A 12160-nucleotide genomic window follows, 5' to 3' on the forward strand; every position below is an offset into this window, starting at 1 on the left:
TAATGCCTATGAATTTTATTAGGAATGCAATAAGCAGCAGCTCTATTGACCCAACTATAACATTATTTGGGAGACCAATGTTCACTCTGTTAGTGTCTCTAATATGAATTCCCTTGAAAGAATTTATTTTATAATTAGGATCCAGTAGTTTAGCTTCCCCTAAGTAGTTTAGTTTTCTCTTTACAGAAATAAAAACCATACAACAAAAAAATTGATGACAGTTCGTGATTTGGCCCAAACATTTGGTTACAAATAAATTAGGTGACATCTGGGGTTGATGCATTTCATTTATTCATTCAATAAAGATTTAGTTACCTCTATGAAGTGCCCTGAATTACATTGATGTAGAAGATAAAATACCCGCCATTGCTAACTTTGCTTTACAGGGAGTTTGTAACACGTCCAGGGACTTACCAGCATAAGATCTTATGACCCACAAATTGTCATTCTATTTTTTCTTTGTAAATTCATATTTCTCTTCTTTCTTTTTGTACATTTTTGTTCAATATATTAAATCCTTGATGGAAAAGGAGAAATATAGTACAGGCATTTTTTAATTAAATGTTAATGAATAAGTAGTTTCAAGTTAAGAATTGCTTAGAATGTATGGATTTTTATTGAGGAATTGTATTAAAGTGGGACTTTTATGAAGGTAGAATTATATTAAACCTTCCCCTTAGTATACCCCTCATATGCCATTTTCCTCAGAATAGCCAAAATTAACCTTTATTGTCATTGAAAACCCTATAATTATACCTGCATTTATGTGGAACTTAACTGCCCTAGGTCTTTGCTTATTCCCTCACTTTTAAATATCACTTCACAAAACATTCTCTGACCATCCAAGCTAAATTATTCCCTATCCTACCCAAACAATTCTTATATTCATACTATTATCCCTTTTATATTACTTGTGACTTCTGGAATTATAGATTTATGTGTTTATCTGCTTATTATCTATCTCCCTCACTAGAATGTAAGTTTCACAAAGGCGGGGACTTTATCTTCTACATCAATGTAATTCAGGGCACATCACAGAGGTAACTAAATCTTTATTGAATTAATAAATGAAATGCATTAACCCCAGATGTCAACTAATTTATTTGTAACCAAATGTTTGGGCCAAATCATGAACTGTCATCAAATTCCTCTACATCTGTTTTCATCTCAGTCTCTTGGAATCAGTGGTTTTTGCTCTCTGTCTTCTTTTGCCTCTTTTTGGCTGTGCACTCAACTGGACCTTCCTTCACTTGAAACTAACCTAATTGTAATGGCACCATATGCTGATATTTTAAAATGCAAACCTATTTCCAGGCACCCTAATTATCTTCAACAGGTAGAAAAAGGTGAGAAGAATGTGATATACTTCTCATTTTACAAATGGAGGACTTGAAAAGCAAGGCAGGAAAAGATTTCTACTGCTGCTGTTATAAGTTTTGAGTCACCTATTCATTGTAATTGCTTTCACTTTCTCAACTAACATAAAATTTTTATTTATCTATGTTACATATTTATTTAAAACAGTGGCTCTATAAGATCAGTATGTAAAAGGACATTGGCCTAGATGCACCAGAGTCACCTGAGTAACATTAAATAAGTATTTCCAGGGCTCACCTCAGATTCTGGTTTAGGAAATATGAGAAAGGCCTGGGAATCTGTTCTTTTAAAAAGCTCCCCAAGTAATTATAAAACAGACAGCACTGGGAGACAGTGCTTTATCTCATCATTAGTCTTTTGGATGTCAATTAAATAAATATCTTGGCTCAATTTTTATTTGATTGGCAATAAAAAGGTGTGAAAACACTACTCTTCTTCAGGAGTATAGCAGAGATTTAGTGGCCAGAAAAAGCCACTTAAAGAATGAATGTACTTAATAGAGGTCAAAAAAGCATGAAGTCAGTGAGCAGCTAAGTGATCACAGGTTAAAGAGCAAGCAGTTATTGTAGGTAGGGCAGAACAAAAGTCCAAAGTCTAGATATCCAGGTCAATGAATTCAAGTTACTATTTGCCAAACTGTGACTTGAAGGTAAAGTCTAGCTTAACTGGGCAAACTCTTACCCTTCTCCTTTACTTAACAAGGCAGAAATACATGAATTTACATCTGCCCCTCTAGGTACAAATGAATAAAGACCTACTTTTAAAATGGGAATACGAATGGGGGAAAACAATCATTTTGATCTTCAGCCACTCATGAACTCTTAATCACTCTAATTTTTGTGCACATTTGAAATTTTCCCAAGGCAGCCTTCATGTCCTTGTTCTGGAGACTGTAGATCAGCGGGTTTATAAGTGGGGTCACCGATGAGTAGAACAATGTTACAATCTTCTGTATTCCAGCTGGATTTCCAGAGGTTGGGCTGCTGTACATAAGCACGATAGTTCCATAGAACAGAGACGCCACAGCGAGGTGGGAGCCGCAGGTGGAGAAGGCCTTACGCCTGCCAGCTGCTGAGGGAACATGCAACACTGCTCTGAGAACCAGGGTGTAGGACCCAAGGATGAAGAAGAAGGTGATGAAGATAATGACAGAGGTCAGTATAGAACAGGAAAGCTCAATTTCAGGGGCAGGGATGCAGGACAGGGCCAGAAGAGGACCAGGGTCACAGAAAAAGTGGTCAATGGTGTTGGGGCCACAAAAGGGGAGTTGTGTGATAAAATAGAAGGGACTGGATAGCAAAGGAAGACTGTTACACAGCAAAGAGCCACCAGGTTCATGCACACATGGCTTCTCATGAAGGTAGGGTAGTGGAGAGGCCGGCAGATGGCCAGGTACTGATCAAAAGCCATGAGGGGCAGTAAGAAGGTCTCAGTGATGCCCATGGAGAAGAAGAAATATAACTGGAGGAAGCAGGCAGTGAAGGAGATGGTTTTGGTCTCTGACAGGAAGTTCCTTAACATAATGGGAACAGTGGTGTTGATGTAACAGATCTCTAGGAAGAAGTTGGCCAGCAGAATGTACATGGGGTGTGAAGCCTGCGATCCAGCTTCACTGCACAGACGATGGCCCCGTTCCCCATCAGTGTCAGGATGCAGGACACAGAAAACAGCATGAAGAGGACGACCTGAACCTCTCTGGAGCAGGGAAAACTCAGGAGTACGAACTCAGTCACTGTGTGGACTCCTGATATATTGATGGCTTCCTAAAGGGTGGGGAGGAAAAAATGACAGGGACAAAGATGACTGACCTTATCTTTACTCCTCAGGAACATTTCCTTCAGATATCCCAAAGTCCCTCAGATTATTCTAGTAAATAAATAGTTGCACTGCTGAAGACTGTCAAACTGAGAGGGCTTGATACGACCAGCTTTGAATCTTTGTACTCTCTCACTCTTCTTTCAGAGTTTGCTCAGATCCAGTAAAGGGATCACATGCAGCTTGGAGAAGGTTAATGGCAGTGTAAGTAGGTGTGAAAATCATGGGTTTTTATCTATAAGATAAGATATATTGATCCTTAATATTGGACACAGAATTTCAAAACTTTGATCTTTGGAATTAAAGACAAATGTTAGACATCAAAACAAAAGAGGGAAAAGGTAACATAATACACTGAAATCTTTATGCATTTCACTTTTTTCCTGGATCAGTGTTGGAAGTTTAAGTGTTGGCATATTAAGGTGGTATGATAACTGAGACAAAAAAATGTCAATGTACCATCCTTTATTCAGTGTTCACTGAAGTTTGTTAACTTCAGTGTCTGAAGACCCAGACACCGACATGATGGATTTCACACTGGTCCCATGTGCTACCTGTTGAAAAAAAAATCCTACTTTAAAACCTTGGTCTAGGTTAAAAATCTACTGATATGTATAAAAAGTGAGCAGTGTATCTGGTATGTTCTTTAAGGATTTTGAGGGTTTTGCATGAGGTGTCAGGATTCCAGGTTTGTGGACAGATGCAGAGAACCTGAGACCTCTGGGCACCAAGGACGGTCATGGGGACCATGAGCTCTCACTGGACACGGATTCCTGTCCTATTTGGGCAGCCTCTCTGTCTCCCCCATCCTATTACAGATGTGCAAGGTTGGAGTTGTTTTGGGAGGTGGAAGGAGAATCTTTATGAAAACTTCTTCCTCTGAGCCAGACTGTCTTGGACGTTGTATGACCTCCGTGGTTACAAAGTAGAATCAAGCCATTGAATCCCCCAAGATTCTGCTAACAGTCGCTTGGTCTTAATTTATTAACTTTTTAAGGATCCCTTCTCTTACTGAGGAACAGTCATCATTTGGTCCTAAATGACCTAAAGTGACATGACTGAGTGGTGATATTTATATAGGAAATATAACTGCCAAATATAGACCCCAATGCTCTTCTTTATTCTAGCTAAGAATATTTATTAATGTATTAGTTATCAAATGTGTTACTTTCCAGATTATGTAAAGTCATAACTTTAAAGATGATGTTGATGATTGCAGTTACTCATATAAGAGATGGGAGAAATTCAGAATTTTCCACATCACACTTCACTGTTCACTGAAAGGCTCCTCTTCAGTCTGTGAATAGATGTTTGTCACAGCAAGCTGTAAATGATTCCTCTGGAGCAAGAATTCAGAGTGACCCAGAAGCCAGAGAAACCCAGAGGAAAAAGTTTAAAAAGCAAGAACTATTTGTGACTAATGTGTCTGAGGATTCTACTGGCTTTGTAAGCCATGTGGGGTGAACTCACCCATCTGGAGCGCTCAGTCATGTTCTCCCTTGCAGTAGCTGATTATCTGCTCTGTGGCTGAGCCAAACATGAGTAAAAAAAGGAGGAGCTGCAGTTCTGTCCTGTCCAGCTCTACACACTTTGTCAGTCATTTCCAGATGTCACCTCACTAACATATTTGTTCCCCCAAAAGCCTGGTTCTGACTGGGTACACCTCTTGGTTAATAAGGACACAATTTACATACTATTGAGGCTTCTTCCTCATCTTCATCCCTCAGTTCCCTGATGCCTGCACCACTTAGTTGTAAAGATGAATCTCTTTACATTAACTCATATAACTTGAGGTGCTGTTGTTTTTACAGCCACACGAGAGAGGGCAGAGATAAAGAACACACCTGAGAACTCTCCTCTACGTCTATACTTGTATCTGTCCTGAACCCACCTCCTCACAGACCTGTCAGGTCTGACTTATTATCTTCTGTTTTCACTGCAGTGAAAGGCAGGCAAGATGGAGCGCACGGCATCCTTGGCAGCCAGTAGCCTAGAGAGGACGATTGCATTGCTGGACACAGGATACTGGTTTGGACAGAAATGGGCGTATTTGCTGCACAACAGAGACTTATCTATGTTGCGCTGAAACATGTGCCTTCTTCCTCCTAAGGGATATAGTCTCCTGTGAGTTCCCAAAGTGAGACTTTATGAGGGAAGATTGTCAAACATATCCCCAATGTTCCCTTCCCTCAGGGGCCTGTTAATTGGCTTTTGGGACCCAGTTTCTCCAGGGGTGAATGATCATCTCATGATATTCCTAGAGCAGCTTTTTAATTTCTGCTGTAGACAGGTTACTGCTATGGTGGAATAATACAGCCACACCAGCTTAGCTGAAACATGAGGGTTTTGTTTATTTTCTTGTTCCTTTATATTCAATTTCATTCATTTTAGAGTCTGTCTGCAAATTTCAGACCTTCTTATTTGTGAACATCAGAAATATGTTATTAGATTTCTCATTCCCTTTCCTATTGCATCATTCAATGGCTTGAAAATGGTTACTCCTTTTGGTAAAAGGCTTTTTTTTTTCCAGGTCAGCTCTTTGCTTCCAATGTCAACCAATAAGGAAATACCATTTCATGATGAGTAGATGCCAGGAGCAGAGCCCATGACATATGGTGAAATGCACCCCCCCTGCCCACAGATAGTCCTTTGGAGTGTTTCAAACTGTTTTTAGTTGATATCCCTAAAAGTTGGTATGATTGTTGAAATTTTCTTGCTGAGAGAGAGTTTGGCATCTGTTTTCTGTTGTTTTTTTCTTTTGAAATACAACTGACAAACAAATCTGAAAGTAATAACAGCTGACAAGTAATTACAACTGACAACCTCAAAACAATACAAAAATTATATTACGTTCAGATGAGCAACTTAATGATTTGATAGTTGCATATATTGCAAATTGATCACCACAATAAGTGTACTTACCAGTTGTCACCATACAGTTACAAAAAATTTTTTGTGTGATGAGAACTCTTGTCTTAGCAACTTTCAAATATGCAATTCAGTATTAACTATACTCACCATACTGTACATGACATCCCCATAAATTATTTATTATATAACTGGAAGTTTGTGCCTTTTGACCCCCTTTACCCATTTACCTGCCAACAATCCCCTGAATCTGGAAACCACCAATCTATTTTCTGTAACTTGGTTTAGGGGTTTTTATACTTCATTTTTATTTTTAGATTCCAAGTATAAGTGAGATCATACAGTGTTTGTCTTTCTCTGTCTAACTCATTTTACTTAGCATAATGCCCTTGAAGTTCTTCCACATTATCATAAATGGCAGGATTTCCATCTTTTTTATGGCTGAATAATATTTCACTGTTACATATATACCACATTTATATATATATATATATATATATATATTCATCCATTGATAAACACTAAGGTTGTTCCCATGCTCTTGCAATTGTAAATAATGCTGCAATGACATGGGGGAGCAAATATCCCTTTGAGATAGTTATTTCACTTCTTTGGATATATTCCCAGAAGTGCAATTGTTGGATTATATGTTATATTGTTTTCCATAAATTGGTTGTACCAATTTACATTCACACCAACAGTGCATGAGGGTTCCCTTTTCTCTACATTCTCACCAGCACTTTGTTATTTCTTGATATTTTGATAATAGCCATACTAACAGGTATGAGGTAATACCTCATTGCGGTTTTGATTTGCATTTCCCTCATGAGGAAACAAACTTGTGAAATACTCCCTTTTTACTTTAATAAAAGTGATAAATTAGTAATAAAAAAGATGAACAGCAAGGATAATCTCATTATGTATGAGGGGTCAAATGGTCCTAATAGCTATTGAGGAATAATGCTAAATTCATTAATATGATATGTGGTATGAAAAGAGCATTGGTTCATGTCTCAGACTGACCTCTATTTTTATTATAGCTCTGTCTTATACTAAACTTTATGATCCTTGGTATATTGCCTAACCCTATTAGGCCCCAGATATTTCATCTGTAAATATACTAGTTCTATCCCAATAGATATAGTTGTAAAAATTAAGTAATAATATATGTAAATAATAATGTATGTAAAATACCTACAATGTGGTAAGTACTCAATAAAAGAGAATCTTCCCTTTTTCCCTCTTTTGTGTTAAACTTCATGCAAAATTTCCTCTGGAAGAAATATTTGTCATTCTGTTCTGTAATTTCTTACATATATTAAAATAATAATGCATATACATATGTAATTTTACTCTACCCTTTTTACAAAACAACACGAAATATGTAAACAAAAAATTTAAATCTAAATGAACAAAGCTAGGAGTAACCATGGAGCAAGGAGATAGAATTGTACTAGAAAACCTAAATTAAAGAAAGCTATCATAACAAAGGAAGGAAGGAAGGAAAGGCGAAGGAAGGAAGTTATCACAGCCAACACATTTACAGTGAAAACCTTAAAGCTTTCCAACTAAGATTATCTGTAAAATGTAATATAATCTTATCCACTAAGGTAAGATGTCTCTTCTCACCACTCCTTTTCAACATTATACTGGAAGTTCTTGCTAACACAAGACAGAAAAAGGATAAAAAAGGTATACAGTGATCCAGTTTCATTCTCTTACATGTAGCTCTCCAGTTTTGCCAGCACCATCTGTTGAAGAGACTGTTATTTCCCCATTGTATGTCCATGGCTCCTTTATCATATATTAATTGACCATATATGTTTGGGTCAATGTCTGGAGTCTCTATTCTGTTCCACTGGTCTGTGGCTCTGTTCTTGTGCCAGTACCAAATTGTCTTGATTACTGTGGCTTTGTAGTAGAGCTTGAAGTTGGGGAGCACGATCCCCCCCACCCCCACTCTATTCTTCCTTCTCAGGATTGCTTTGGCTATTGCGGGTCTTTGGTGGTTCCATATGAATTTTTGAACTGTTCCAGTTTGTTGAAGAATGTTGTTGGTAATTTGAAAGGGATTCCATCAAATCTGTATATTGCTTTGGGCAAGATGGCCATAATTGTAGATTAATGATAACAAAATAAATAAAAAATAAAAAATAAAATTAAAAGGTATACATGTTGGGATGAAAAGCATAAACTCTCATGTCATCTATGAAGAAAATCCAAAAGAATCAACAAAAAAATCTCCTGTAACTAATAAGTAGTTATAACAAGGGTGTAGGACACAAGTTCAATATACAAAAGTCAAGTCAACTGCTTTCTGATATACTAACAATCAACAAGTGGAATTTGAAATTTAAAACACAATCCCATTTACATTAGCAGCTCAAAAAAAGTAAAGAAGTATAAATCCAACCAAATCTGTACAAAATCTGTATGAAGAAAACTACAAACTTTGATGAATAAAATCACAAAAGTACTAAATGAATGGAGAGATATTCCATGTTAATGGATAAAAAAAGCCAATATTGTCAAGATATCAGTTCTTTTCAACTTGATTTAGAGTCAATGCAATCCAAATTAAAATAGCAGTAATTATTTTATGGTCATTTACAAACTGATCCTAAAGTTTATAAGGAAAGGAAAAAGACCCACAACAGTCAATACAGTATTAAAAGAGAACAAAATGGGTGGACTGATTCTCTCTGACTTTAAGACTTTATATAAAGCTGTGGTAACTAAGCAGTGTGGTGTTGGCAACAGAACAGACAGGTAGACGGAACAAAGAATAGACAGAATAGAGCCCAAAAATAGAATCTCAGAAATATAATGAACTGATCTTTAACAAAGGAGCAAAGGCAGTACAACAGAGCAAAGATAGTCCCTTCAACAAATGGTGCTGGAATAACTGCACATGCACTTGCAAAAAAATGAATCCACATTCAAATCTTTCACCCTTCACAAAAATTAACTCAAAATGAACCACAGACCTGAGTGTAAAATGAAAAATTATAAAACTCCTAGAAGGTGAGAGGAGAAAACCTGGATAACCTTGGGTATGGTACAGCTTTTTAAATACAACAGCAAAGTCACAATCCATGAAAGAAATAACTGATAAGCCAGGCTTCATTAAAATTAAAAACTTTTGCTCTGTGAAAAACAATGTCAAAAGAATAAGAAGAAGAGCCACAGACTGGGAGAATATTTTGTAAAAGTCCTATCTGATAAAGAACTGTTATCCAAATTTACAAAGCATTAATAAAAAAACAACCCAACAAGAACAAAAAAATGGGCTGACGACCTTAACAGGAACCTCACCAAAGATATACAGATAGTAAATAAGCATATGAAAAGATGCTCCACATCACAAGAAATGAGGGAAATCAAATTAAAACAATAATTTGATATCACTACACATTTGTTGAATGGTCAACATCCAAAACGCTGACAAGACCAAGCACTGGTGAGGATATGGAAGAACAGGAATGTTCTATACATTGCTGGTGGGAAAGTAAAAGGACGCAGCCACTTCAATAGACAGTTCAGTGGTTTCTTAGAAAACTAAGCATATGCTTACCATACAAACCAGCAGTTATGTTCCTTGTTATTTTCCCAAAGGAGTTGAAAACTTACATCCACACAAAAACCTGCACACACAGGTTCATACCAGTTTTATTCATAATTGCCAAAACCTGAAAGCAATCAAGATGTCCTTCAGTAAGTAAACATATAAATAAATTGGTATGCCCAGGCAATGAAGTAGTATTCAGTGATAAAAAGAAATGATCTAGGAAATCATGAAAAGACATGGAGGAACCATAAATGCATATTACTAAGTGAAATAAGTCAACAGAAAAAGCTACATACTATATGATTCCGACCAGGACATTCTGGAAAGGGCAAAACTATGGAGACACTAGAAAATGTATGCCCTGAAGAGGAGCAAAACCACCCCAAAAGCAGCATTTCCACAGGGATTTCCAAGTTCAAACTCCATGGGCTCACAGCTTGCCACGTTCCCCTCAGGAGAATATTACGGACAGACAGGGAAATGTTCAAGGTGGTGGGGCAGCAAGATTAAAAATGAAAACACTGAGGTGAGGATCACAGGAAGATGGCGGCATGAGTAGTTCAGAGGAAATCTCCTCCCCAAAACATGTATATTTATGAAAATACAATAAATACAACTATTCCTAAAAGAGACAACAGTGGATGCAGTACAACAGCCAGGATACATCTACATCTGTGAGAACTCAACATCACACGAAGGGGGTAAGACACAAGCCGCAGCCAGGCGGGACCCGAACGCTCCCCCACCCCAAAACCTGGTGGGAAGAAAGGAGTCGGAACGGGGAGGGAGGGAAAGCCCAGGACTGCTAAACAACCAGCTCTAGAAATCCGCACCCTGAACGCAGACACAAGGTGCACAGGGTGCTGGATATTAGAGAAACGGAAAAGCAAAACCTGTGGGCAGGTCTCCACAACAGGTGCCCCTGAGACAGAAGAAAAGTGAGTGCTTTCTGCAAGTCTTAAAGAGACAGGGACCCCATAGCTGGACGAAGTTGTCCCGGCACAATTAGCGAGCAGCTGGGAATGATGGGGAAACTGAGGCGCACTAAACCCCAGGGAGGCAGTGCAACTCTGAAGCCCATCACGGCACTAAGCAGCCTGCCAGTCATTCCTCCAACTGGCACAGACCCCGACACAAAGGCCCAGTAGCGGGAGAGTGCCAGCGCGCACCAGGGGCGGAAGCACCGGAAGGGACCAGAAGCTGATCCGTGTGCCAATGGCGCCAGAAGGGACCAGGAGAGGCTTGTGCGAGCCTGCAGCAGCATGACCGAACAGCCCAGGCGCGGCTCACACGCACCGGTGGCAGTGAAGCCAGAGGAGCCTGGTAGAGGCCCGCGTGGGAGAGCCCCATGTGCAACTGCAGTGGAGCCAGAGGGAGCAGGTGCACTCCCAGCAGTCGACTGGAATCCCAGCCCAATGCACAGCCACCCGGGCCAGACCCAAAGGCCACTGCTGCTACACAGCTGCCCGGCAGGAGTGCTTCTAGCATGGAGGAGTGCACCTGGCATGCCTGCCACTCCCCACAGGGCTCTGTGCTGCTCTGATGAAGACCCCGCCCACAGCAGCTTAGGGGACTAACCCGGTGGCTACTCCAGGAGTGCGGGTAACTGTCACAGGCAGCAGAGAAGGGCAAGACATCCAGCAAGCAGGAAATGACTTTCTTCTCCCAGTTGACACACCCGCGACCTGCCTACAGCCACCACTGTCACCATGAAAAGGCAAAAAAATTTAGTCCAGTCCAAGATAGTTCAAACAACACCTGAGAAAGGATCTGCAGAGGCAGACCTAACCAGTCTCCCTGAAAAAGAATTCAAAATAAAAATCATAAACATGCTGACAGAGCTGCAGAGAAATATGCAAGAGCTAAGGGATAAAGTACAGAGGGAGATTACAGATGTCTGGAGGGAGATTACAGAAGTGAAACAAACTCTGGAAGGATTTATAAGCAGAATGGATAAGATGCAAGAGGCCAGTGATGGAACAGAAACCAGAGAACAGGAACGCATAGAAGCTGATGCAGAGAGAGAGATAAAAGGATCTTCAGTCATGAAACAATATTAAGAGAACAGTGTGACCAATCCAAAAGGAACAATATCCGCATTATAGGGATACCAGAGGAAGAAGAGAGACAAAAGGGATAGAAAGTGTCTTTGAAGAAATAATTGCTGAGAACTTCCCCAAACTGGGGGAGGAAATAGCTGCTAAGACTACAGAGGCACATAGAACTCCCAAAAGATGGGACCCAAAGAGGACAACACCAAGACACAGAAGAATTAAAATGGCAAAGAGCAAGCACAAGGACAGAGTATTAAAGGCAGCCAGAGAGAGAAAAAAGGTCACCTTCAAAGGAAAACCCATCAGGCTATCATCAGACTTCTCAACAGAAACCTTACAGGCCAGAAGAGAATGCCATGATATATTTAATGCAATGAAACAGAAGGGCCTTGAACCAAGGATACTGTATCCAGCATGATTATCATTTAAATATGAAGGATGGATTAAACAATTCCCAGACAAGCGAAAGTTGAGGGAA

At 39.3% G+C, this 12160-nt stretch overlaps 1 pseudogene; it reads right to left on the minus strand.

The window, feature by feature from the left end:
* Positions 1–1113: 1113 nt before the first annotated feature.
* LOC108393057 (olfactory receptor 11H6-like) lies at positions 1114–12085 on the minus strand (annotated as a pseudogene).
* Positions 12086–12160: the final 75 nt, after the last annotated feature.

This window comes from Manis javanica, chromosome 8, assembly GCF_040802235.1.
Source record: "Manis javanica isolate MJ-LG chromosome 8, MJ_LKY, whole genome shotgun sequence".
Taxonomy (NCBI): domain Eukaryota; kingdom Metazoa; phylum Chordata; class Mammalia; order Pholidota; family Manidae; genus Manis; species Manis javanica.